A 14,301-nucleotide genomic window follows, 5' to 3' on the forward strand; every position below is an offset into this window, starting at 1 on the left:
CTATACCTTCAGCTCTTCAACTCTAACCAGTTGGGTTGTGAGCTTCATGCTGGCACTGCAAGTTGTGGATGAGGAACTCGGCGTGACCTGGCTGTGCACTCACAGCCCAGAAAATCAAATTTGTCCTGGGCTGCACCCAAAGCAGGGTGGACAGCAGCTGAGGGGGGATTCTGCCCCTCTGCTCTGCTCTGGTAAAACCTCATCCAGCCCTGGGGCTCCCAGCACTGGAAGGATGTGGAATTGTTTGAGCAGGTCCAGAGAAGGACCACAAAGATTCTCAGGGGGATGGGGAACCTCTCTGGAGACTGAGACAGCTGGGGCTGCTCATTAGTTGGTCATGCATGGAGGATGGATCCATTTTCATGAAATTATCCGAACTTTTCATAGACTTGGAGCTTGCTCAAGTCACTCAGTACCTGGAGCTGTATCCCAGCAAAGGTACAGCAACAAGGTAATTTTCTTCTTGTCTGTTTTAAATGGTCTCAAATCATTGTGTCCCAGATAGGGCTGGGATTGTACTAGATACTTTCACCATGGGTGTTTTTACAGAGCAGAACAGAGAGCACCTCACTCTTAGGCACTAAAACAACCCTGATGAAACCCCTTCACTATTAAGGACCATGTACAACCTCACTGGAGATATTCCAGAACTGTCTGGATACAATCCTATGCCTGTGGTCTGGGATGAAGCTGCTGGAGCAAGAGGTGGGAACAGATGACCCTGCTGTGGTCCCTTTCAGATTGGATAATTTTGTGATTCTCTGATCCTGCAGTGGAGAATAGTTCTGCCAAACTGAAACAACACAGTGTGATAGGTGGAAAATAGGCAAAATTCCCATTAATTAGGAGAGTGTAAGAAGTCCTCATCACACAGAGATGCCACCCCAGGGTGCATTCAGAGGTGGTGTGCAGCAGTCCTGGGCTGTCTCTCACCCAACAGCTTCCAGCTGCTTCCATTATTTGCACCAAGGGGAAATGAGCTGCATCCCCTCCACTTTCTCCTGAGGAAGCCTGAATCACCTGTGGGGACAGGATATTTCTGACAAAGAGAAAAAAAATATTTATAAAATAAAATAAAATGTTGTGACAGAGGTATCAGAATGACAGCTAAAGACCTTCTCCTTGAAGTGATCTAATGAAATTTCCATACCTGATGTCACCTGAGGAAGTGCCATTGGTACCTGCTCTGATTTTAGAGGCAGGGATTATTACCTTACAGCATCCCTGTCACTCTACCCCAGTCTGGACTCAGTTGAGACCAAAAAGGACTGTTGGGGATTTTTTCCTCCCCCATTTTTAGATTTAAAGACTTCTTTTTAGCTCTTTGTCATTTTCCCAGACAGAAGAAAAATTAGAGGAATTATAACATAAAGCTCTGAGCAAAATATTTAGGTCAGCCCCTGATAAGCACCTGACAATAGACTTGTTCCCTAATGGGTGGTGTTTGAAGCAGGTTTCCAGTAGGTTTTGGGAGTTTCAAAAAAGATACTGGACAAATTTAGTATGGTGAATTATTTTCTGTACTAGTTTGGGAGGATAATGCAGATTGGTGTGTGGGTGAATAACCCAGATCCAACTGATGGCTTTCACTGGGAACCCAGAAAGAGCCAAGGCACCAACAGAGATATTTAGAAGTTCAGGATGAAAAAAAGACAAAAGAAGACACTTTCTTCCCATGTGTCTTGGGTGGAGTGGGAACTTTAGAAAGTTTATTAAACAAGGTCTGATGCTGAGTTATGAGGTGTAGAGAGGATTTCCTGGCTTTCTAAACTCATTCCCAGTGAGAGGTGCCTGGGGACAGCTGGATCTTGTCTTGGTCTCAGACTGTCAATGATTTAAGTTTTGAAACTTTGTCCCACAGTTTTTAATGATGGAAACTCAGATAAATTTGTATAAAAATGAATTATCATGATAAATGATTATACAGAAAAGATCTCAATCAGAATTATTTACAACACAGTATGAAAGTTAAAACTACTAGTAGAGTATAGAATATTATAAAGCACTATATTAAAACAATTATATTAAAACACATGTATTAAAGCTAGCAAAATAAAAAGTTAGGTAGAGATTGATTTAGCTCAGCTTACCAACACTCGTGGGCAGGTCTCTTCTCTTTGAGAAGTATCCTTGGTAGGTGTCCCCAAAATCCAAGAGAAATGGATCCACACAGTCCAAGGAGGAATATGTTAGAAGAACCTAACAGCATGAAAGAGGACCAGAATTCAGTAGTCAAAAGGGATTGACTGCCAGTCCTGTGTCTCCAGGTGCGTTTAGCAGCCGTCTGCCAAATCTTTCCCTTTTTATCAGGATGTTCATTCAGAGTTAGTTGCATTAAAATTTTAGCATCAGCAACACCAAGCCCAGCTCATGGTGCCCCTTCTCAACCCAGGCTGGCAGACCTGCAAACAGGATGTTGTCTAAGTTACTTCATCACATTCCAGAGCACCCAGGGTGAAGTATCCTGCTACAACTGTGCAGGGCCAGGAGCTGGACTGGATGGTCCCTTCCAACTAAGGATATTCTGGGATTCTGCAGCTCTCTGCACTTGACTGTCCTATTTTGCACATGATTATTTGTCTCTTGGTCCCCGTGCAGACAGGCAGATCTTGGTGAAAAGTTTTTGTTCAAGCATTTTTTCTTACATTAAAAAAGCACTTTTGTTGGAACACTGCAATTTTGAACTGTAAAAACAGATCAAACCCCGACACTATTTATTTTTATAAGGGTTGTTTCATTTTGCTAAATGATTTTAATCATTCTAAATTTGTCTCAAAGTTATGTTTAGCATAATTTCTTTTTCTGGATTAGCTGTAATATTCAATTTTGCAAATTGAAATGTTTGAAGCTTGAAACCATTTGGATGGGCAATTTAGACCATGTGGTAAATTTTGAAATTTTCTTTGACAAATGAAAACTGCTTTCTGAGTGGATGAAATTTCCCAGAGGACAAAAATTCTATTTCCCAGACACCTCTGGAGGAAAATTCATGTGAAAATGACATCTTTCCCTGCACTGTAATAAAACATGGTCTCAACTGAGTGCTATTTATGACCAAGTCTACCAACTATAATTCTTTGAAAAGCATAAATAGCATCAAACAAAAACGTCTCTCATTTCCTTAAAATTGGACAACTTACCTCCAAATGTTTTGGGTTTTTTTTTAATCGTTCTTTTTTAAATAAAAGTCATTCTCTGATGTGAATTGAATTACCATTCCCCTGTATTTTGTTTAACTGTGTGACATGATCATCTAATCATAGAATGGTTTGGGTTGGAAGTGACCTTCAAGATCATCTAGTTCCAATTCCCCTGGAATGGGCAGGGACACCTTCCACTAGACCAGGTTGCTGATACAAATTAATTTCACAAAAATGGCCTTACTTAGGTCAGATCATGGACCTAAAGTTTGTCCAGTCTGGAAAATTTCTCTGACATGGTTTGGGAGTAGCAGCTCCAGTATATGTGGAACTGGAGATCTTAGAATCACAGCATGGTTTGGGTTGGAAAGGACCTTGAAGATCACCCAGTTCCAAATCCTGCCATAGGCAGGGACACCTTCCACTATCCCAGGTTGTTCCAAGCCCTGTCCAGCCTGGCCTTGAGCACTTCCAGGGATGGGACAGCCACAGCTTCTCTGGGCAACCTGTGCCAAAGCCTCAGCCTCTTCACAAACAAGAGTTTCATCCTAATATCCAATTTAAACCTTTTCTCTGTCACTTTGAAGCCTTTTCTCCTTTTATATTACTCCAGGACCTTGTAAACAGTCTCTCTCCATGTTTTCTGCTGGGTCCTTCAGGTAGTGACAGATGGCACTTAGGTCTTCTCTTCTCCAGGCTGAACAATCCCAATTTTCTCACCCTCTCCCCATAGCAGGGCTGATCCATCCCTCTGATCAACTTAGTGCCCTCCTTGTATTTGCTCCAACAGGTCCATGTTCTTCCTGTGCTGGGCAGCCCAGAGCTGGATGCTGAAAGCTTTTTAATCTTCTAGCAGCAACCAGTGACTTGCACCAAAGTTAAACTAAGAGAAGTTAAAAAGAACATCAAGAAAGTCTGTATCTTCTTCTTTTCCCCAAGCTCCAGTTGCTTTATTTCACTTTTTTACACCCTTTTGGGATGAAACACTTAGTGGAGAACATTTTCTTACCTTTATTGGTACAACCCCACCATTTAAGGCTTCACTTCAGAAGGTGCCTAAGCACCTACTGAAGTCCCAGTTGTGTGCTCAGAGTGGAGCTCCTGCTCAGAGAAGGTTTCTCTAAATGCTGCTCAAAACAGAGGGAGTGTTCATTACAATCTCTGAACTAAATACAAAGTCAAGAAGGGGTAATAATAAGAAAATAAATGCAGAGACAATGTTTGTAGAGGAACAAACAACAACTAAACTGCCCATGAATAAATTTAGGCTGGCAATTAGAAGAACATTCCTAATCATTAACACACTCATGTTCTGGAAACTGATTTTCGGTGGGAAAAATGAGGTAAAAAGGAACCAAAATGTGGCTTCATGAGGCTTGATAAATATCTACAAAGGGTAGGGTGATACAGGCTTGCACTAAGAGAATTAGATTGTGCTACCCTGAGGGTCTCAGGAAACTGCCAGAAACTTCACAGTAAAGCAACTCCTGAAGCAAATCAAGGTGGTGCAATGTGGTACCTTGGTATTGAATGGGAATCAGGTGAACCAAATCTCAGTGGAGCTCTAAGTGGTGAGAAATCACACAAGTTTGCAACAGCTGAGTGTCGAATTCTTCAACTCAAGAGTTTACAGGTCCAGTAACAAGTGCACTGAAGAAGGAATATGTAGAATATATTTTGAATCTCTGTTGATCTGCAATGTTTCTAAATTCAGTGGCCAGTAGAAATAGCTCCTTATTGACAAACACAAAAGAAATCAAAGGCGGTTTCTTGCTGAACTGCTCTTTCTTAGCTCTATGTGAGAAACCTTTGAATCCCATAATTTACCTCCCAGGTTGTCTGTCTCTGATGGCAATGATTTTTTTTGGTTAATGACTTCTTTCCCCAGATATGGGACAGGAAGGGAGAGAAAAGTGTCATTTGTCATATGCCTTTAAGAACTGAACAAGGATTTTCAAGGCATAAAGATGAAACACAAGGGTTGGAGGTTTGCCTAATGACCTGTCAAAAATCAGCCTACTTCTGTTTCCTCATGCATGGGTAACAATGTAAGGGTGGTTGCGTGATTTCCATTAACAGTAGAGTTTACAAAGCTACAAAAGAATGAAAGAATGGGCAGATTGAGTAAAATCTGTTCAGCTTGTTCCTTTGTCTCTGATAGCATCAGAGGATCACAAGCTCAAAGCTGTTTCCTCCCAGGGAATAATATTCAGGTTTCATGGAATGTTTGAACCAGTCCAGAAGAGGCCATGAGGATGTTCAGGGGGCTGGAGCACCTCTGCTATGGAGACAGGATGGGAGATTTAGGGATGTTCACCCTGGAGAGCATCTTCCAGTACCTAGAGAGGCTCCAAGGGAGGTGGAGAGGAAACTTTTCAGAAGGGTGTGGAATGACAGAAGAGGGGGAAATGGCTTCAAACTGACAGACAGTAGGTTTAGATTGGATATTAGGAAGAAATTCTTTATGGTCAGGGTGGTGAGGCCCTGGCACAGGTTGCCCAGAGAAGCTGTGGCTGCCCCATTCCTGGAAGTGTCCAATGCCAGGTTGGATGTTGTTCTGAGCACCCTGGGGTAGTGGAAGATATCCCTGCTCATGGCAGGGTTAGAACCAGGAGGTCTTGAAGGTCCTTTCTAACCTAAACCATTCTATGATTCAATGAATTGCTGTATGGATTTCTATTATGTATGCAATGCTTCAAAACTGATTTCATAAATCTTTTGCTGTGAATCCTGTGTCAAGCCATTCCTTTGAAGAACAAGGTATGTGTGTAAAGAGGGCAGTGTCCTGTTAAATTAACACAGTACCCCGTCCTAAACTCAATCTTTGACCTGAATTTCTCAGTGTGAACCTCCCAGCAAAATTTTTTCCAGTCATTCACCGTTAGAGAGTTTGTAAAGATTCATTTTTGTTACCTTTCAGAGAGTCATAGAATCATTAAGGTTGAAAAAGACCTGCAAGATCATCAAGTCCAACTTTCAAAATTTTATGTGTAACATTCCTGGGGTCCAGATGTCTTAATGGTGCTGTTTTAGATTCTCTACTTTTTGACAACACATGTAGTCAAATGTCTGGTAAAAGGGAGTATGGAGAGATTTTAGGAGCATCTGATCACACTGCCAATCAAAGGGACTTGAGATCCATTATAAAATCTACCACGGAGGGTCCTGCCCCAAGTCACTTAATGAGCCTGAGGAAAAATCCTGCTGCAGGCCAGGGCTTTGTCCTCATTGCTGCAGCCTCTTTCTCTCCCATGAAAAATCATTTTGTTCAGGATTAGAACTAAATCCCAGGGTTGTGTGGAATAAAGCTATCAGGATCACAAAATGAACACAACCTTTGCTTAAAATCAAAACCATAGCAGGTTTCCCCAGAATGGAATTATTTTACAGGCAAACACAGTACTGGATAAAACCTAGAAATCCCTGTAGCATCCCTAGCTTAGTTTTTATATAATTCCTCTGCTGATTAGTAGAGTTAATAAAAAAAAAAAATGTCTCCCTTTAATGCAGTGAGAGACTCACATACTTGAATATACCTTTCTCCAGGATAAAGTTTTAATTACCTTGAGAAAAAGCAGGAAGAAGGATGAAACTCAGCCACCTGTTACAGCAGGGAAGAAGGCAAAGAGGGCCAGCATGCAGTAATTAAATCTTTATCACCCAGAAAGGAGCCTGCAGCCTGCGGTGCCTTCCTGGTGAATATCACCATGTTTATTTTTAAAACTGCTCCCTGCCAGCATGTCCCAAAGTTATTCCATATACACAGCTGGCAGGGAAGAGGCGGGCTGGAGTTGGGAAAAGCAAGATCTAAAAGGAGAAAGACAGAGGCTAGCAAAAAATTTAGCAGAAAAAGGGCTGAGATGGAAACGCTTCCAAGTCCAGCAATAGGTGACCTACATTTAAAAATCTCTTTGAAAAAGTCAGATCTTGTGTCCCTCTTTCCTGTAGGTGCTGTGTTTACTTATTCAGTGCTTTTCAGTTCTTCTGGAAACTTACTTTTTCAGATAGGGCAATAAAAATATGGATTTAGGGACTGAGCCCTCCCAGAGGAGGAGCAACATGACCACAGCTGCTGAGTTCTGTGAATAGTGGAAAAGTGATCAGAGACCTTTAGCCACAAGTGTGAGGGATGGCAGTGGCAGCTCAGTGCTGCCTTCCCCAACCCCCCCAAGTTACCCCTAAAACTCCACAGAGTTTTGGTCTGTTGCTGACCCTGAGCCATCCCAGTCTCTTTGGGTTTCATTTGTAAAGAAAACCAAGCTGTGGCAAATTATTGTCTTGATGTGTTTAAGGATCAGAGAACAGACATCACAATTATTTATTTATGCAGATGTGTCCATCCATCCTCAGATGTATGAATTTATGTCTGCGTGTACATTGATGTGTGAAACTATTTATTAACTTAAGATCACTGCTGCAGAAGTTAATCAGCTGCAAACAAATAACCAAACCTCTCCAAAGGGAGAGAGGATTCCCTTCTGCTGGTTTTAGGTCTTCTTATAGAATCAAAATGTAACAAAGAAGGATTTGAGCTGCACAAAACTTTGATGGTGTCCTTACTCCATGTGACATGTTGAACCAGAAACCTCCAGAATTCCCTCACAACACAAGCAATTTGAGTTTCTGGCTGCTTTTTGATCAATGAACTCTGCAATAACCACAAAATGGACCCTCATGAGTCTGCATGGGCTGGAGGGACTGCAGAATAACTCAGGACTTCCTTGGAGAAAGACACACTCATGGCCTGAGCATCAGAACATCAGCCAAGCAATCAACCCTTAATTTATTTTTTTCTGAACTCTCCCCACTCTTTGCCCCTGGAGCAGATCCCTTCCCTTCCCTTCCCTTCCCTTCCCTTCCCTTCCCTTCCCTTCCCTTCCCTTCCCTTCCCTTCCCTTCCCTTCCCTTCCCTTCCCTTCCCTTCCCTTCCCTTCCCTTCCCTTCCCTTCCCTTCCCTTCCCTTCCCTTCCCTTCCCTTCCCTTCCCTTCCCTTCCCTTCCCTTCCCTTCCCTTCCCTTCCCTTCCCTTCCCTTCCCTTCCCTTCCCTTCCCTTCCCGGCACCACCAATATCTGATAAAACTCTTCTGATAAAACTCTTCAGTGAGCTCTTTCCCCACTCTGGTCTGGTCTAATCTTTTAGTTCACAGCTCCACCACAAGATGCCTGTGTTGGGTTTTGGTGGGATTTGGACAGCCACTTCTTTATCTTCCAAACAGAGTGGTAAAATAGATTATTTTAAAAAGTGTTTTAAAAAACAATGAGCAATTTACAACCTAGAGGGGTTTGCTGCAATCCTGAGTGTACATGTCAGGAATTGAATATGTTTTTAAGTGTAGCTATGTTGCTTCATTCTTTATCTTTCACTGTGTGTGTTCTGCAGGGATTAGTCATGGATTCACAAAATGGATTTTCTCAGAAAAAAATTATTTCTGAGACTTATTCTTTTGATACAACTTCAACATCTTTTTCAGTATAAATTTTTCTCCTCCTTCTCTCTGTACATTCGTGTGTCTGTGCTGTGGGTGTGTATAAATATGTACATATATTCTGGTTGGCTGGAAGTAGAAAAATTCATTTTCTTTAACAGTCATATCTCTGAGAAGCAGACTCACAGGAATGCTTTTAAATACTAAATTAAAAGAATTTAACTGCTTGGCTTTTCCGGTCAGCTTCTCCTTAATTCTTTTCTCTCTCCCTCTTGCTCTCTCTCTCTCTCATTCTTACCCCTGTGCTGAGTTTTTTGCTTAATTAAAGGGAAAGGAAATAGTGACATCAAGTCAAGGACATAATCTCTTTCCAAACAGTCAGAGTTTAATCCTCCTGGCATAGTCCTGTCCAGGAAAAGGAAAATTCTCTCCCAAAATATGAAACTGAGTTAGGTCCTGATGTAGCACCTGTTGAAGACTGAAAATCTTTCTTGCTGTTTCTGCATTTTGCTCTGGTGCTGGATCCCTTTGTTTGTGGTAAAAGTCTCTGGAGGCTGAGGATTGCTGCAGCCAGAGGTTTTTGCTGAGTTGTCTGCAGGACTGTGGGATCAGGGGGCACATTTCTGACTCAGGAGATAATTTCCCTTAAGTAGACTGATAAAATGCTCTATGATTCAGCCACCCAGGGCAGCACCATAATTCTGTGTGGTTTCCTGCCTTTAGGGTGAGAGACAGCTTTCATCACCATTTACTCATGCTGTTCTACAGCACAACCTTTTTTTCATTTTAACAATCCATGTTTTGACTCACATTCTAATTTTCTCCATTCTGACTATAACTCACCTCAGCCGAGTCCAGCATCTTGCATAATTTATCTACAATAACTTCAAGGATATTCATATATTCATGTTCTTGGAGACCCCTTTTTGGAAGGAATGCTTTGCTTATGGAGTTTTGCTCTCCCTGGCAGAGTAGATCTTCAAACCTACTTTAGATGCAGATTTTTTAATTGTTTACCATCAGACATGGTGCTGCTAGTCTGTGAGAGAAAAAATTGTGCAGATGAGGAGCAGAACTTCCAGCTTGAATCCCATAGAGGCAATCTGAAAAGACACGAGGAGATCTCTCAGCGTGTTAAATGTGCAGAGGACTCAGTTCCTATGACAGGAATCAAAGATAATATCATGATGCACCTTATGTTTACAGGAAAACATTTTTTTCCTGAAATCTCATGACCATTTTGCATTTGTGAATCATTCATTCTAATGTTTTATCCTGGAGGAAATTTGTGATGTAAGCTGTCAACTCTATTTACCTCTAAATTCCTTGCTGCAAACTGTGTCAACCATCAGATGCCCATCTACAACAAATGACTGCAGTTGTTGTTTTGTGAAATGCAGCACATTATTTCCTCATTCTTCCTATAGAAATCACCTTTATTTGGCATATTCAGGGCTTCACCCAGGTGCACTGGGAGCAGATTTTGGAGTGTGGATTGGCCTCAGATGTGCAGCGGGGAGGCTGAATGACAGGGAGTCCACAGAAAACACTTACTTGCACTAAAATGCAGCTATTTCCTGCCTGCAGTGTGGCAGCTGAGATCACGGAGCAATTGTTTCCAGGCAGAGAAGTGTGGAACTGTGTCTCCAAATGAAATTATAGCTTGAGGAAAAGATTTCTTTGAGGCAGGACGGAATGTAATTACCCAAGTTGGACTTCTGCCAGGACAGTGATGTTTAAAACACTTCCAGCTCTTGTGGAAAGTGCCATAGGACCTTTTAATGACTGCAAAGGAATGGGCTTTGGAATTTATTTTTTAAATTTTTTTTTGTTTGAGTATCTCATCCAAAAGGCAGGATAATAAAATGAGAAAGAAAAAACTATCAAAGAAAGAGCTAATCTTTGCAAAGTGTTGGAATATGTAAATCCCACTTTGAAATGGTAATTTATTAACTTCTTTTTAAGATAAAAATGCAATTAGTTCATTCTTTCATTTCCCTCATCCCCAAAAAATGCACATATATTGTTATCATGTCTTTTGCTCCTGTGTCAAATCTGTATCATTTAATTTTGTTGCAGTGAAACTTGTGGGTTTTATGAAAGGTTTTGGTGAGGAGTTTTTTTCTGCCTTGTTTCAATCCTGACTGTAAATAAAAGAATACATTACTGTATTCAGAAACAATTGCTGTCAAAAATCTTCACTTTGTTGAATTTTATAAAAGCTATGGGCTATTTTTGTACTGGATGCCATATCAGTAAAGAATAATCAGAGAGTGAAAGGGACTTTTTATCGTTCTCAGTTTATTCCCAGAAATACTGTCTTGAGCTCTGAAGGAAAAAAAAAATATATATTATCTGTGATAGAATTGTAAGCTTGCCTTATTTTCCACTTGATCATTTTTGGTAAGGGAATGAATGTAGCTGCATGTCTATCTGTGCATCTCTATCCCCAGCACATGATTATTCCTGGCTAGGCAATCCAGCATAACTTTTCTGATTCCATGGCATTTTTATCACATTTAATTAAGATTATGTAAAGCTGGATTTAACTGGCTGGTCATCTAAATTTGAGTAAGTACCTGTAAATGTCAAGCACAAAATAGAAATAAATAAATGTTAAATGAAAGAATTATTGTAGCTGTGGCAGACTTTATTTGATACCAGTGAAATCTGGATATGCCAGTGCATATTAATACACAAATCTGGATCTTCATGGAGGGCGTTCATGGAATTCAAACTATTCAAAATACCCCATGCTACTCCAGCTCTCATGATCCTTGGCAGAGCTGCTTCATATTGCTTAAAATATTTAAATATATACGAGACTAAAAGAAAAAGAGTGAGAGGGAGTCACTTGTAAGGAATGAATAAGATCCTTTGGCAGTGAAGATGAGAGGGTGGGATTCACCTCCTGTTTTTAGGTGCCTTTGGAGTAAATGTCTCCATCTGGATTATATGTGAATCGTAGAATTATAGAATATTCTGAGTTGGAAGGGATCCACAGGGATCGTCAAGTTCAGCTCCTGGCTCTGCACAGGACAGCTCCAAAAATCCCAAAATTTGGAGCTGCTTCTCCTCACTGGTGCTTTTAATTCATTGCAAATATAGATTTAGATGTTGTACGTGGTGATGGAACTGAAGGAAGAATTGAAGCTGGAGATGTCTCTGTGGTCAGAAAGAAACAACTCTTTGAGGTACAAATTAAAGATTTCTTCCCTTTCCTCTGGAGGTGTTGTGTCATCTTATGAGAAAAGGAACCCCTGGAGGATGTTTAGGATGCACAGCACCTCTCAGGAGGAAACCACACCAGGTTCAAGTCTGTAGAGTCTCTATTCCCTCAATTTCCCTCCATGAAGTGGAAAATCTGCACCCTCCAATCCATCCTGCTGCTGCTGGAAATTCCTGATCCTTCCAACCTCACACATCATCACTGGCATTTCACCGGCAGATTTTTCATGTTTCCTCATGATCTCAGCAGCTTGCTGGATTTCAGTGCTGTGACTAAGGCAGCAGAGGAGGAGTTTGGGGATGGAGCGTGCAGTGATGATCCCCCAAACCAGGAGTGAATCAGCTCCACTCCAAGGGCTGTGCTGGCATTTCAGCAGTTGCCTCACTGAGGAGATGGAAGCACATTCTGGAGCAGGGATACAAATCACTGATTATCCCTCCAGCACTGGTGATAATGAAATCCTGGGGTTTGGGCTCCCCATGCCCATTCCCAGCACTCCTGGTAACCATGGTGTCCAAATGTGTGGATCCAGAGCTCCTGACACGCTGCCTGCAGCACCAGCAGCCTCACCAATTAAGGATTTGCCGTGGCAAGCCAGGATTAAACACTTTTCATTAGCAAGTTTAGAGATTCTAAAGCCCTGTTACAGACATCTGCCGCCCACACTGCGAGGGGAACAGCTGTACAATGAGTGATTATAAAGCAGGAAGATGAAGTGACATTTTGGAACTTTATTGTCTCCATACCCTAAGCCCTAAAATCCCACGGAAACAATTATGTTTAATATGAAGCATTGCTGTTTCCTTCTGAGTGGGTGGGCTATTTGCTCCATCTCCCCATAGAGGTCAAAAATAACAGTGCATGGCTCACTTTGTGCTCTGTTAAGATTACCTCACATTTCCATCATATTCAAAGCAAAAAAAAAAAAAAAATCACATTGAATATTCATAATATTGTGCTATATAAAGCTCACCATGCAGGGGAGAGCTGAATTGTTATTGTATATTTTCGTTATTTAACAATTATCACCATGAGAGTTTCTAGAACATAATTTTGTGAGGAGAAAAAAAGAAATAAAATAAGCAGCCACCTTCTTTCAGAGTTTGACTCTGCAGAGCTTTAATTCCAATCAGCTATAACAAAACTGATGACAGAAGGGGCTTTCAGCATGTTAATAGCATAGCAACATTCTGGGTGCACTTGCAAATCCATTTGCTCGGAGATGCTTTGATCACTTAATGTTCTACATGCAAAAAGCAGTGTTTTCTGAAGGCAACACCCAGTGTGTGCAGCGTCTATAAAATGAAATCATCTCCCTCATTCCTCAGAAATTCTCCATTTGCCTGGTGGAATTTACAGTCGCCAAGAACTCCTGGAGCCCAGAGTTTTGTAAGAATCACAGCCCAGCACCACTCCTTGTGCAGGAAAACTCAGCTTGTTGTTGCAAACTCTGTAAAATATTTATTTTCAAACAAACATGGAGTGTTAGAGGCCACCAACTACCAGGGTGTCCAGAGCCCAGGTCCCCACACAGTGAAGCCATAAAGGGACTATTGCTACACTACGAAATAAAACTGTGTTAGGAAACAATGCTGGGCACTGGAATTTGCTGATAAACATTTTTACAACAATCCCTGATAGGGTTTTCAGCTGGGTATTGACTTTACAATTCCTGAATGCTGATGGATAGCTGTGACAGGCCCAAAACCCTTCCCAGTGGTCAGTCTGGATGCAACAACTTCAAGTCCCAGTATAAAAAAGGTTAAGTTGTATAAACATAGCTCATTTCTGGCCTCAGTGCTGGAAAATGCTCTCAGAGCTCCTTAATTTATTGACGGAGATGTTGCCTTATCATAAAAAAAGAGATGTGGTTACTGGCTTAGCTGCATGCAGGACACAGTTTTATCTCCAGCCTCTGGCACCAGGGTGTGCAAAGTCATTTCAGCTGGAGCTGGCACAAAGCAGAGGCACAAAACCCTCCCTCAGTAAAGGAGGGGCTGTAAAGTGGCTGTTTCCTGACAAAAGTCAGAGTTCAGACATGGATGTTGGAAAGAAGATCAGTTACTCAGTGCAGGGTCACAAAAGGAGCCTGTGCTCACCCTTACAGCCCCGAGGAGTTTCTCAGCCAGGTTTGTTAACTTGGGCTTAGTGAGGGTGAAGTGGGGGGAACCCAAAAAAGAGCTGACTTGTGTTTGACCAGCCTGCAGTGAAGTAAAAATAAGTACCCAGTTCTCAAGAACTGGAGTCTTAAATTAGCCCAAAGCAGGACTTTTACAGAAAACCTTAAGCATCTCATTTTAGATGTGACACAGAATGTTCAGTAGATAGAGAGAGATCTCAGCAGTTCATTCTGTTAACCAAAGGACCAGGTTTTAAAGGGTATTATTCTTAACCTCCTTTGTTTTCCACTTCTGTGGTTATATAACTGCTCAGAAGACCCATAATATTCTTTATGTTTGCAAAGAGAATCACAGAATGGTTTTGGATGGAAAGGAACTTAAAGATT

General features: G+C 41.5%; 1 long non-coding RNA gene across 2 annotated transcripts; it reads right to left on the reverse strand.

Moving 5' to 3' along the window:
- LOC135290259 (uncharacterized) lies at nt 1-4,645 on the reverse strand. 2 transcript variants are annotated; one of them, XR_010352996.1, is made up of 4 exons: nt 4,581-4,645; nt 4,150-4,267; nt 2,091-2,199; nt 1-1,020 (listed from the first exon to the last, which is right to left on the reverse strand). It is a non-coding gene; the product is annotated as an uncharacterized LOC135290259 (long non-coding RNA). The 2 variants fall into 2 exon arrangements; XR_010352995.1 differs by having other exon boundaries at nt 1-1,039.
- Nucleotides 4,646-14,301: the final 9,656 nt, after the last annotated feature.

This window comes from Passer domesticus, chromosome 1 (assembly GCF_036417665.1).
Source record: "Passer domesticus isolate bPasDom1 chromosome 1, bPasDom1.hap1, whole genome shotgun sequence".
In the NCBI taxonomy this organism is placed as follows: domain Eukaryota; kingdom Metazoa; phylum Chordata; class Aves; order Passeriformes; family Passeridae; genus Passer; species Passer domesticus.